The following is a 14,101-nucleotide window of genomic DNA, read 5'->3' as shown; positions in this document are numbered from 1 at the left end:
TGTCACCATGTGGCAGGGTTCGATTCTCAGTGGGGACACCTCACCTCCCCCACTGCCTATTACATTCCGTATTGCAGCCTAACGCTGAGCACCTGCGTAATTATTGTAGTTAATTTAATTAACAATACTTGCTAAATTTTCCTTATGTCATTCCTGCCTCCACATTCCTTAGTATGACAGCTAATATTTTAAGAAGAAAGGAATTCATCCTTTCTTTTTACACAGTTTAGAACCCAGGAGAAAACCTGTCCCCACATTTTGTGATCTGTCTGTTGCAAAACCAGAAGACAGCACAAAGATTCACTAACCAGCACAGGACGGGTGTGGTAGGTGAAGGAAGGACGGCAGAAGAAACGAGTGTCAGGGTTAGAAAGCTTCAACCAGGCATGTTGGGGTTCAAGTCAAATACAGGAGGGGAGGCACACACTCTCAGGATGGCTTCAAGACTCCCCAAATATGCCCAGTCATCCCTGGAATACAATCTCAGCGAGACTGTGTTGATGAACCTTTTTTTAAGACAATATTTTTGGAGCAGTTTTAGGTTTACAACAAAATTGAGAGGGAGTTACAGAGATTTCCCATAGACCCCTGCCCCCACACATCCACAGCCTCCCCCATTATCAACATCACTCTCCAGAATGGTACATTTTTTACCAGCGATGAACCTACAGTGACGCATCACAATCACCCAAAGTCCACAGTTTACATCAGGGTTCACTCTTGGGGTTGTACATTCTATGGGTTCGATAAATGTATCATGACATATATCCATCTTTATGGTATCATAGAGAATATTTTCACTGCCTCTGTGCTCTGCCTATTCATCTCTCCCCACCCCCACTCCTGGCAACCACTGATCTGTTTATTGTCTCCATAGTTTTTCCTTTCCAGAATGTCATATAGTTGGAATCATACGGTGTGTAGCCTTTTTAGATTGGCTTCTTTCACTTAGTAATATGCATTTAAATTTCCTCCCTGTATTTTTATGGCTCAATAACTCATATTTCTTTAGCGCTGAATAGTATCCCATTGTCTGGATGTACTGATGAACTTTTGAGTCTGGGAATACTCAAAACCATGATCCTTAACCCACCAAGGAAATCTCAAACCCAATTAAAGAATTTATAGTTTTTCAAACTGTGCTTACACTATCACTAATAATTTCTCCAATCTCCACAAAAATCTTGAAAAGGTGGTGTTGTCCTGTTTTGATTGAGGTTAAGAGACATTAACTTAATAATGGTTACCTGGTCTTGATTAGAAACCAAGGGCCCCCTTCCCCACTAGCCCACTGCACTGCACTAGGGGGTTGGGACTAGGGTTTTCATATTTAGCAAATTAAAATACAGTATTTTATCTGGCAATCCTAGTTGGAATAAAGGCCCCACACATCTAATAGTGGTGGTATCACAGATACCTTTCATTTTTCAAAAAACCTAATAGAAAATCAATGTTTACCACGATATGGCCAATGACAATACAAACTTTCCACCACTCTCCCTCCCCACCCACAATTCAATGTATTCTCTCATTTATTTTATTCTGATTAGAAGTTTTGAGCGGCAACTATATGTACCTCTGGAATGAAAAAAAGAGAACACAAAGTCATGATGACTTAAATGCAGTTTGTTTGGGAGGCTAATTCTTTCAAAGATGAGAGTCAATAGTGGATGGGCAGAGCGGGGACCACTGTGTGCTGGAGTTTGCAAGGACTGCCTGGAAGTGGGGGGAGGGGCAAGCGGGGGAGGGGCACACGGGGGTGGGGTAGGGCATCAGATGGGGCTCTAAGATCCCTCCTCTGCTCCCATCTGAGCAGCTCTGCCCTCATCAATTTACATAATAGGATTCAGCCTAAGATTGCATCTGAAGAAAATGGCCTACTGCAAAAATACCGTCTGAAACCATTGTCCTACATTAGAAATGTGCTGTCCAAGACAGTAGCCATGTGGCTATTGAGCACTTGAACTGTGGCCGGTCCAACTTGAGTTGTGCTGTAAACAAAAAATAAACCTCAGATTTCAAAGACTTAGTACAAGAAAAAGAATGTATAGTATCACTATCATTTTTATACTGATTACATGTTCAAATGATAATATTTTGGATATATTAGTTAAATAAATATATTATTAAAATTAATTTGACCTGTTTATTTTTATTTTTTTAAATGTGACTACTAAAATATTTAAAATTATATGTATGGCTTGCATTGTATTTCTATTGGATAGTGCTGATACATCATGCTGTGAGACACACAAAAGAAATTCTGGGGGCCAGCTGGTGGCATAGTGGTTAAGTTCACCCGCTCTGCTTGGCTGGTCCCTGGGTTTGTGGCCTGGATCTGGGGCACGGACCTACACACTGCTCATCAAGCCATGCTGTGGTGGTGTCTCACATACGAAATAGAGGAAGACGGGCACAGATGTTAGCCCAGGGACAATCTTCCTCACCAAAAAAAAAAAGAAAGAAAGAAATTCTGGGACTAGTAAGGATAGCACATGACCACTGGCAGGTTAGGTTAGAGTGTCCTCTGGTCTAAGGACTTTCTAGCTAACAGTAATTTCATGTTTATGTTACTGAGAGTCACTCTATAAACATTAAAAAATTGTTACTGTGCACTCTCTCCACGTTTTTTTTTTCCAGTATAGATACTTTTCTCAGTATTAAGGCATTTCTTTGGCTCTGCTTGCAACCAGCCTGGGAGAGGGAGGGCCGTGACCCTGGCCGGGATTTTCGGAGGAGCGCGCAGAGGGCAGCCCAGCGCGGGAAGAGGCGGCCCGGCCGAGCGTGGGGAGCAGCGCCCCCGCCCCGCGCGTCCCCGGGCTCCGCGCGGCAGCCAGCCTGACGGCCCGCGGCGCCTCTGAGCCAGCGGCGGCCTCCGCTCTTCCGGGTGGCTTTTTCCTGTAGCTTTTCCTGCTCTTCTGCCTGTAGCCTCTCGCGCTTTTTCTGATTCCGACGGAATTCACGGTGCCTCCGTTTCTGTTCCCTCTCGCAGAGCTTGGCTCTTTTTCCTTCTCTCTCCAGTTCCTCCCGCTCCTTCCGTTTCCTTCCCTCTGCTCTGCCTCTTCCTCCCGGCGCGTTTGTTCTTCTCTTTGCTGCCATTTCTTCGTTGAGGCCTCACTCAGGTGTATGGTCGACTCAGCAGAAACCTTGATGCTGGAGGCCTTGCTGCCCTCGCCCGCGCACACGGGCTTCATGCTGTGCCAGGCGCTCAGGGCTGGATGAAGCCCACGTACCGCGGTGCTGGACAAACGCCTTGAAGACCAAGTGTCCCCCGAACTGCAGGTGTGGGAGTCCTGGCTCGTCGTCTCCTCGGGGCAGGGGTCCAGCACGGGGATGTCTACGTTCTGTATCTCCCTAAACTTGCAAACACCTTGACCAGGACCTGCTCGCTGGGCTTCTCGGGCCGGCTCCTTCAGGGTGAACCATGAGCACGGCAGCCCCTTCAGGCGACTCGTGTCCAGCCGCTCTCCCAGCAGCGTGTGGTTCATAACCTGTGGGACGTGAAGAAGGAGTCCCAGTCGTGGCAGGTGGGGAAGCCGATTCTGAACTCGGCAGCACGCACCTTGAGGGTGTTGGAGAGGCGGCTGAGCTGGATGGTCTGGCTGCAGAGGCAGGCCAAGAAAGATTTGACCACACTCTTTTTTAAATTTCAGATGTACATCATTTTAGTTCAATTTCTGTGTAGACTACGTCATGTTCACCACCCAAAGGCTAATTACCAGCCATCACTGTACCCACGTGTCCTTTTACCCCTTTCACTCTCCTCCCTCCCCCCTTCCCCTCTGGCAGCCACCAATCTAATCTATATATCTCTGTGTTTGTTGTTGTTTTTATCTTCCACTTATGAGTGAAATCATATGATATTTGACTCTCTCCATCTGACTTATTTTGCTTAGCATAATACTCTCAAGGTCCATCTATGTTGTTGAAAATGACAAGATTTCGTCTTTTTTATGGCTGAGTAGTATTCCATTGTGTGTGTGTATATATATATATATATATATATATACACCACAGCTTCCTTATCCATTCCTTATCCATTGGATATTATGGATATTATCCTTATCCATTCATCCATTGATGGGCACTTAGGTTGTTTCCACGTCTTGGCTATTGTGAATAATGCTGCAATGAACATAGGGGTGAAATATCTTTTCCAATTTGTGTTTTCATGTTCTTTGGATAAATAAATACCCAGATGTGGAATAGCTGGATCATATGGTAGTTCTATTCTTAGTTTTTTAAGGAATCTCCATACTGTTTTCCATAGTGGCTGCACCAGTTTGCATTCCCACCAGCAGGGTATGAGGGTTCCCTTTTCTCCACATCCTCTCCAACACTTGTTTTGTTAATTATAGCCATTCTGACAGGCCTGAGGTGATATCTCATTGTAGTTTTGATTTGCAATTCCATAATAATTAGTGATGTTGAACAGCTTTTCATGTGTCTGTTGGCCATCTGTGTACCTTCTTTAGAAAAATGTCTGTTCAAATCTCTTGCCCATTTTTTAATTGGGTTGTTAGGTTTTTTGTTGTTGAGATGTATGAGTTCTTTATATATTTTGGATATTAATCCCTTATCAGATATATGCTTTGTAAAGATCTTCTCCCAATTGTTAGGTTGTCTTTTCATTTTGTTCATGGTTTCCTTTGCTGTGTGGAAGCTTTTTAGTTTGATGTAATCCCATTTGTTTATTTTTTCTTTTGTTTACCTTGCCTGGTGAGACTTGGTATTCAAAAAGATACTGCTAAGACCAATGTCAGAGAGTGTACTGCCTATGCTTTCTTCTAGAAGTTTTATGGTTTTAGGTCTTACATTCAAGTGTAATTTGTGTATGGTCTAAGATAATGGTCTACTTTTATTCTTTTACATGTGGCTGTCCAGTTTTCTCAATACCATTTATTGAAGAGACTTTCCCTTCTCCATTGTATGTTCTTGGCTCCTTTGTTGAAAATTAGCTGTCCATAGCTGTGTGGGTTTATTTCTGGGATCTCCATTCTGTTCCATTGGTCTGTCTGTCTGTTTTTGTGCCAGTACCATGCTGTTTTTCTTACTACAGCTTTTTAGTATATTTGGAAATCAGGGATTGTGATACCTCCAGCTTTGTTCTTTTTTCTCAGGATTGTTTTGGCTATTTGAGGTCTTTTATTTTTCCATATAAATTTTAGGATTCTTTGTTCTTTTTCTGTGAAAAATGTCATTGGGACTTCGCTAGGGATTGTACTGAATCTGTAGATTGCTTTAGGAAGTATGGACTTTTTAACTATGTTTATTCCTTCAATCCAAGAGCACAGAATATCTTTCTATTTCTTTGTGTCTTCTTCGATTTCTTTCAAAAATGTTTTATAGTTTTCAGTGTACAGGTCTTTCACCTCTGTGGTTAAATTTATTCCTAGATATTTTAGACATTTTGTTGGGATTGTATTCTTAATTTCTCTTTCTGCTATTTTGTTGTTGGTATATAGAAACACAACAGATTTTTATGTGTTGATTTTTTACCTTGCAACTTTACTGTATTCATTTATTATTTCTAATAGTTTTCTTGTGGATTCTTTAGGGTTTTCTATATATAAAATCATGTCATCTGCAAATAGTGACAGTTTTACATCTTCCTTTCCAGTTTGGATCCCTTTTATTTCTTTTTCTTGCCTGATTACTCTGGCTAGGATTTCCACAACTATGTTAAATAAGAGTGGCGAAAGTGGGCATCCTTGTCTGGTTCCTGTTCTTCGAGGAATAGCTTTCAGTTTTTCACCATTGAGCATGATGTTAGCTGTGGGTTTGTCATATATGGCCTTTATTATGTTGAGGTACTTTCCTTTTATACCCATTTTATTCAGAGTTTTTATCATAAATGGATGCTGTATCTTGTTAAATGCTTTCTCTGCATCTAAGATCAGAGATGATCATGTGATTTTTATTCTTCATTTTGTTAATGTGGTATATCAGACTCTCATTCTACACCTCGCCATTAAAGTGGATGAAGTCCATGGTGCTCTTGGAAACCTGGAGGGCGGAGAACTGGTGAACTGGAGAAAGGGTGCATCATGCCCTTCAGCCTTTCCATCACTTCCCAGTTGAAGATGGACTTCTCAGCTGCTTCAGCTGCAGGAGGGCTGGGCTGATGGTCATCTTTGTGATGGGCTTGAGGTAAAGGCCATACAGATGGCAGAGCTCCACTGTCTCAGACACGTTGTGGACTGTGGTAGCTGCTGCTGTAGCCGGGGAATTGGGCCTTGGGGCACTCTGCCTGCGTCCCAGGCTGCTGCTGCTCTAGCCCAAGCTCGCTGCCATCCCTCCCACCACGACCCCAGGATGCATGGCCTCCAGGCAGCATCACCACTGTCAGCCGGAGTCCCCCTGAAGTGACCCACTCCATTGCCACTCGCCCTGTGACAGTGCTTTGGAGATACCAAGGTGAGTAAGACACGTTAATTTGTGCCTCTGAGGACCTCAGTCTAGAGAGAGAGTCAGAGAACAAGTAACCAGTTACAACTACGCCTTTCAGGATGCAGGGACCTTGACTGTCTTGTTCATAGTGTATTGACATTGTCTGGCCATACTGCTGGATAAACATTTGATGAATAAATAAATAGATGAATGAATGCAGAGTCCTAAGGGAACACAGAATGGAGGGGTGAGGGAAGGCTTTCCAGAGGAAATGCTGACTCTAACGGATCAGAAAGAGGTAGCCAGGCAAAGCAGGCTGGAGACAGTATTCCAGAAGGAGAAAGAGCAAGGTTGGCTCAGGTTTACAGTAACTAATTATGCCTGGATTAGAGGCTGGTGCAGGAGGTGATGAGAGATGAGGCTGAATATGGAGAGAGTCCTATGATGGAGAGCCTCATATGCAAAGCTACTAAGTTAAGATTCTCCTAAAATCAGTGGAGATCCATTTACAAGGAGAGAAGCATCATTATGATATTTGTGATGTAGAAAGATCATTGTGAAAGCATATAGAGAACTGGTTGGTTGTAGAGTGGCTACTACTGGAGGCAAGACCAGTTAGAGAATTGGTGAATAATTCAGGCAAAGGAAGATAAGAGTCTGAACCAAGGCAGTGATACTAGAAAGCCAAGAGAGGGGAGAGGGAATTAGGAGAGATGTAAGGGGTAGATTTGACAGGGCTTGAGGACAGATTGAATGTGGGGGTTGAGAGAGGAGGAGCAGGGGGTAATGACCAGGTTACAATCTCAGGCAACTGGGTAGGCGGTATAGCCATTCATCAAGAGAGGGAGCACAGGAAAAAGTGGTCTAGGGATGGAGCGAGGTGGACTGGAGAATAATGCACTTACATGTCAAGTCTGAGGTGTCTGTTGGGCATCCAATTAGAGATATTAACAGGCAATTGGATGTACAGAACTGGAGCTCAGGAAAACCATTTGGAAAAGAGAAGCAGATTTGAGGGCATCAAGACAGAGGTGATAATGGAAGCCGCCTTCAGTCTGGAGGTGACTATATTCATAGGTACTTGGGGAGCACTTGAGAAGAAGTTATTTAAAAATATTATCAAGATAGTACTCAGGAAGGTCAGCTTAGTGGCTAGACAGCAAGAGTGGCTGATGGTCTTCTCCCAGAATGGGGAAGGAGCTGATTTCTCATCTTGTCATCACCACTCCCTGACATTTTTATGTAGTCAACCTACTGCTCCAAGATGAACCCTTTTGTACAGGAAAGGAAGCAAGATTAGAAGCAGGCTCTAGGGGCCAGCCCGGTGGCACAAGCAGTTAAGTGCATGTGCTCTGCTGCGGTGGCCTGGGGTTCGCCGGTTCGGATCCCAGGTGCGCACCGACGCACTGCTTGTCAAGCCATGCTGTGGCGGCGTCCCATATAAAGTGGAGGAAGATGGGCATGGATGTTAGCCCAGGGCCAGTCTTCCTTAGCAAAAAAAAAAAAAAAAAAAAAGAGGAGGATTGGCAGATGTTAGCACAGGGCTGATCTCCCCCCCCCCAAAAAAACAAAACAAAACAAAACAAAAAGAAGCAGGCTCTAACAGGTTGACCTTTGTTTGTTTCATCTAAAAGTCTTAAGTACCAAAAAACAAACAAATAGAAAAAACACTCTAAAATACACTCCCCTGCCCCTGCCCCAGGCATTTGGATTAGCAGAATGAGGCAGGGCAATAATTTAGGGCATGATGCTCTTCTAAGAATCTGATTATCCATAAGTAACACATATACCTCAAAAAAATCACATGTAAGTTAAGGTCCTGACATAAGCCCTTCACTGCAAACATATTGAAATGGTAGAATAAATATTTTTGGTTCCAAAAAAAAAGAGATAGGTGGGCTCCGGTTGAGAATTCCCTAGAGCATTTTTCTCCAGGAAAAGGAAAGGATAAAAGTCATGGAGGCATGAAACAGCATGACATATTTGTGCTGAGTGGTTCTAGGTGGTTCTAGGTTCTAGAGTACATGGAAGGATAGTTGAGACCTGAGCTAAAAGGACTGACTGGGGAAAGAATTGAATCACCTTTTAAAAATGGAAAACATTTATTGAAAGTTTATTGAAGGACAGTAAGTAAATATATACCATGCAGAGACATACCATGTTCATAAATATGATAACTCAGGATCATAAAGATGGATTTTTCCTCCAAAGTAAATTCAATGCAATGCCAATCAATATCGAAAGGATTTTTTTAAGTAAATGTGACTGACTATTAAATTTAAATAGGAGAAGGGCTAGGAATAACCAAGATCATTTGGAAAGGATAACAGGAATGTACCCTACCAGCTATCAATATTAATCTAATAAGTTTTAACAACTAAAACATTGTAAGAGGTATTTCTTTCTTTTATAATTTTTATTTACTTATTTTTCCCCCCAAAGCCCCAGCAGATAGTTGTAGGTCATAGCTGCACATCCTTCTAGTTGCTGCATGTGGGACGGGCCTCAGCATGGCCAGAGAAGCAGTGCGTCGGTGCATGCCCGGGATCTGAACCCGGGCTGCCAGCAGCGGAGTGCGCGCACTTAACCGCTAAGCCACGGGCCGGCCCTAGCTATTTCTTTCTTAAATGTTGAGAAGGAGTCACCGTGACTGCCTTTCCACGGCAAGCTATGGAGGAAAATGAGCAGATTTGAATCTTAGAAAGATCACTGTGGCGTTATTGTACAGGATGACCTGGGTTGGCGGGGGTGGTAGTGGCAAGATCAGAGTTGGGGTGACGTGATGGCTACTTCAGAAAGTCTGCAAAGAGACGCTGAGATGGCAAATGAGGACAGTGAAGATAGAGAAAGAGATCTGAGTAGAGAAAAGTTTAAGAGGGAGAATCAACAGACCTGGAGTTTTCCTTTGTTGGAAGAAGGTGGGTTGGGCAGGAGGCAAGGGAAAGAGAAGAGTCGAGGATAACTTCAAGGTACCAAACCTGGGCAATTGATTGGATGTTGGGTCCATGAACAGAAAGAGGAACTATCAGAGGAGACCCAGATCGTGTTGACTCTGGGGTGTGTTGGTTTTAAGGATCGCTGGGACAGACAAGTAGGCATCTGAGAAATAAGAATGGGGCTTGGGAGAGTTTGAGGCAGACATCTTAAGAAGTTGTTGAAGTAACGAAAATAAAGTTCACTAGACAGATTCCAAGTTCAACAGGGAGAGAAGGAAGACAGAGTAGGTGAAAACACTTCCTGGAGGATGACGCCTGTATCTGGGCGGTGAGGGGTGGGAGGATCTGAAGAGGCGGCCGCGTGGTGCAGGAGCAGCCAGGTTAGAGGGCGGATGCAGAAGCTGAGCGAGAACAGAGGAGGCTGGAGAGCACTGGCTGTGAGGTTGGTAAGCGAGAGGAACCTGCCAGGTGCTGAAGAGGAGACAGGGGCTCAGCAGGAAGGAGACTTTTCATGTTTCCATCACACATGCAAAATGATAGACACACCCTCGCCTTTGCACTGATCGCACGTGGATGGCATCTCACAGTCTGTGAGCTTTGCTCTGCGTAGTAATGCTCGGGGCAGGGGCGATGACACTCTCCCTCGGAGCGGAGCAGAAGGAAAAAGGGATCGCAAGACAGGCAGTCTGCGGGCCACGGGCCCCGGCAGGCCTCGCAGCTCTGGTTGCCCCTCTCACACCCTCCGGAGGAGTCTTCTGAGTAATATCCGAAACCACGGGGGAAGCAAGGACTGAACACTGAGCTCTGCTCCTAAGTTGAGTGTGGTGGAAAAAACATAGGCAGACAGGGTTCATTTAGAGAATGGGTCACTTTAGACTCTTCCCTCATTAGATTCATTACTAATTATATCATAAATCTAATCTTATTTGTCAGCTGGGCATGACAATTCCTCCCCTGCTGTCTATGAGGATCGAGTTAGATAACACACGTGAGAGGATCTAGTACTCACCTCACGTAGCAGCATCCTGATAATCGTTCAGTGCCTCTGCCTCCTGTACACCCATGTGCTTCCCCCTTTCACACGGGCCTTAAGTTGTGTGGAGTGCAGTCAGGGAATAGGAGACATTTTAAATGTACCTCTGAGTGGTTCTTCTAATTTCTCAATTTGAAAAACATCTTCAAGTAGGAGGTGACATGAGTGATGTAGACAGTTACATGATAATAGATGTAACCTCTTTTGTAAAGACTTTTGGCGTCTAAATATAACAATAATCACTATTCATTAAGTTTCTACTATATAGTTGATAGTCCACTAGGGACTTCATAAACATTGGTTCACCTTATTGCACCTAAAAATGAGACACTCGAGCATGGCAGGTGGGAGCTTGCCCTTTGGAACAAGAGTGCATGGGGTCGAAGCCCAGCCCTACCACTGATGAGCTGTGTGACCTTGGGCAAGTCACACAACATCTCTGCGTCTCAGGTCTGTAATATGGGGCTAATGTTAGTAGCTAAAATTAAACAAGTTATTACTGATAAAGTTGTTAGAACAGTGCCTGGCACATTATAAATAATTAATGTATACTAGTGATAATTACAAATCATATGATTGATCCTCATAACAAACCTTATGATTTAGATATTATTATCACTATTCTAGAATGTAAAAACTGAGGCTTAGAGAATTTAGACAACTTGCTTAAGGTCAAACAGCTAGTGGGGTGATGTGATTTGAACTTATCTCTTAAATTCCTCTTTAACAAAGCAGTGCATTATTTGAAGGTAAATAAAAAATTTTCAAGTAAGATAGAAGAGAAAAGAGGAATCATTGTCGAAGATGAACTTCTAGGGGTCACCTGACCCATCTCGGCATCTCTGGACATCACACACTGAAGCCGTCCTAGAACCTAAAGGCTCATCCTTGGTTTCTCTGGTACAAAACTATTGGCCCCATTAGGTTTTTGTGTGTGTGTGTGAGGAAGATCAGCCCTGAGCTAACATCCAATGCCAATCCTCCTCTTTTTGCCGAGGAAGACCGGCCCTGGTCTAACATCCATGCCCATCTTCCTCTACTTTATATGGGACGCTGCCACAGCATGGCTTGACAAGCAGTGCGTCGGCGCGCGCCCAGGATCCGAACCTGCGAACCCCGGGCCTCTGAAGCTGAGAGCGCGTGCTTAACCGCTGCGCCACCAGGCCGGCCGCCCCCCGCCCCCCCCCCCCCCGCCAATTAGGTTTTTTAAAATTTATTTTAATTCCACTAATTTGTTGAAAACTAAAACCAGGGCTGGTTAATGCTAAGCCTGCCTCCACCTAGCCACCTGTCAGTGATCTGAGTGAGGACACTCGTCCCTTGGTGGCCCAGCTTGCGGCAAGTCAAGCCTTGTCTCACCTTGTGCAGTCAGATGAGGAACAATCACACTCTGAGTCAGTCAGGAAGACTCGGAGGTATCTGAGAGACAGAGTGATGAAAGAACAAAAGAAAGCATCGACATGAACTGAAGGGTTGATGAAGATCCCACAGGACTCAAAAGAGAAAGCAACAGGAAAAGTGAAAATCACACTTTTCCACAGAAAGAATACACAGAATGAAGTCAGAAGATCTGGTTTTTAGTCCTGGCTCCACATGTATTAGCAGCTACACGTGGTAGCTTTGGGCAAGTCACTTAATCTCTCTGAGCCTCAGTTTCCTCATCTGTAAAATGGAGAGAATAATATCACTCTCATAGGATTGTTGTAGAATCAAATCAGAATATAAAGATACAGTAAGAGTGGAAACACTCTGTAAACTTTAAAGCAGCATAAACACTCTTTACTAATGTTGTTATTAGGGATTGTTGTTAAGATGAAAGGCATCAATAGGAACTGTGAGGAAGAAAGCTTATCGATACTAAATAGGTTTTAAAAATTCTCAAAGAGTAATGCTAAAAGAAAGACAATGAAGAGTTTAGGGGATCAGATTAAAAGAAGAGAAGAGGCCAATGCCACTGCTTACTTTGACCACTCGTGTGCATGAGGTGACTATGAAATCTCTGAGCCTCATAGCGTTGAAGGGGACCTCGTGCATAAGGACAAACAATAACTGGGGCCTTAAAGAACCTGCTCTGAGGTTAAACACCAAAATAATCATGTGCGACGGGACAGAGTGCAGAGGATCGTATACCTGCCTTTCCAAGGCAAAGAGATTTAACATACGAAGTTTATGCAATGCATGTGGAACATTGATTCTACAAAAGGAACTATTTTAGTTAAATATCTCCATTTACACGTCATTTATACCCCATTTATCCTCCATTAGAGATTTATGGCAACTCGTGCCTCCCCTCGCAGTGGGTAACTTCACACACCGTGGAACAATTGTCTTAATTCCATGGTCTGAAATCTATTCAGATCACAGGAATATATCCTTTTTGTGTGTGTAAGAATATTTAATGACTTGACTTGAGGAAGATGGAGATTCTTTATATGAGATCCAGATCTTTTCAGGCACTTATTGGGATGAAGATGGAGGACCAAGCCAGGTACCCCCACCCTTCTCCTTTCTGGCAGGGCCCTTTCTTCATTGATATGTACAGCCGGTGTTTTTTGAGGGCTGCTACTGTGTGTGGCTCTGTGCTGAGTGTTGTAGCACACACAACCCTACCCCCACCAAGTTGTGACAATCAAAAGTATCTCCAGAGGGGGCTGGCCCAGTGACGTGGCAGTTAAGTTCTTGCGCTCGGCTTCAGCAGCCCGGGGTTTGCAGGTTCGGATCCCAGGCGCGGACCAACGCATTGCTTATCAAGCTATGCTACAGCGGCGTCCCATATAAAGTAGAAGAAGATGGGCACGGATGTTAGCCCAGGGCCAATCTTCCTCAGCAAAAAAGAGGAGGATTGGCAACAGATGTTAGCTCAGGGCTAATCTTCCTCAAAAGACAAAATGTTATCTCCACACACTTTACAAGAGGAAAATGGTTTCTCTGTGCCTGGCATATACATAACAGGTGCTCAATGGCTGCTTAGAATTAATTGAATGCAGGAGAGTCTCTCATCCAAAACAATGCCCCCGACTACCTCTCTTATAGCCAGTCAGGTCCCACATCCTCTACCCTATTTGAAGGCCCTGAGCAAATGCCACTTCCTCCATGAAGACTTCCTTGATTACCCTAGTTGTATACACTCTCCCACTCAACAATGACACCCATTAGTTTGTGTTCCTCTTTAAGACTTGTCATTTAGTATCCTAAGTATTTATACACATGTCTGATCTCCACTATTCACAAAGTACCAAAGTGGCTTTGGAAGAACTTCAGCACCTTCCATCTTCTCTGCCCACTATCTTCCCCATAAAATTGATATTCTCCCCTATGCACTTTTGACACTTTCTCAAGAATATATAAAATATGAAAGAAACTTTCACAGCTTTTTTTTTTTTTTTGCAATATACACCCTAAGTAAAATTTTCTTTTAAAATGTATTAATAACTTAATATTGATTGTGCACTTAACAGGGTCCAGGGCCCGTCGAAAAAAACTTTACATAGATTAACTCAACAACCCTATAAAGTAGAAACTTGAATAACCCTCATTTTACAGATGAGGCACAGGTTAATTTGTCCACTGGTCACACAGCTAGGAAGCGGGCAGAGTTCAGATTTAAACCAGGCAGTCTGTCTCCTGTCTGCAGGTCCTAACTGCTGTAACCTATACTGGCAGCCAGGTAGCTTCAAGAACCTGCACCCCATCCAGTTCACAGCAAGACTGCAGCTCCCAAATCCTTCCTGTACGGAATTCT

General features: G+C 43.8%; 1 pseudogene; it reads right to left on the bottom strand.

Moving 5' to 3' along the window:
* Nucleotides 1–2,605: 2,605 nt before the first annotated feature.
* LOC147914377 (A-kinase anchor protein 17A-like) lies at nucleotides 2,606–5,991 on the bottom strand (annotated as a pseudogene).
* Between the last annotated feature and the right edge of the window lie 8,110 nt (nucleotides 5,992–14,101).

The sequence above is a fragment of the Ceratotherium simum genome, chromosome 20, assembly GCF_057802395.1.
Source record: "Ceratotherium simum simum isolate JZ-2026a chromosome 20, ASM5780239v1, whole genome shotgun sequence".
Lineage (NCBI taxonomy): Eukaryota > Metazoa > Chordata > Mammalia > Perissodactyla > Rhinocerotidae > Ceratotherium > Ceratotherium simum.
Note: the sequence above shows the minus strand (reverse complement) of the source record. Positions and strands in the feature narration are given on the sequence as shown.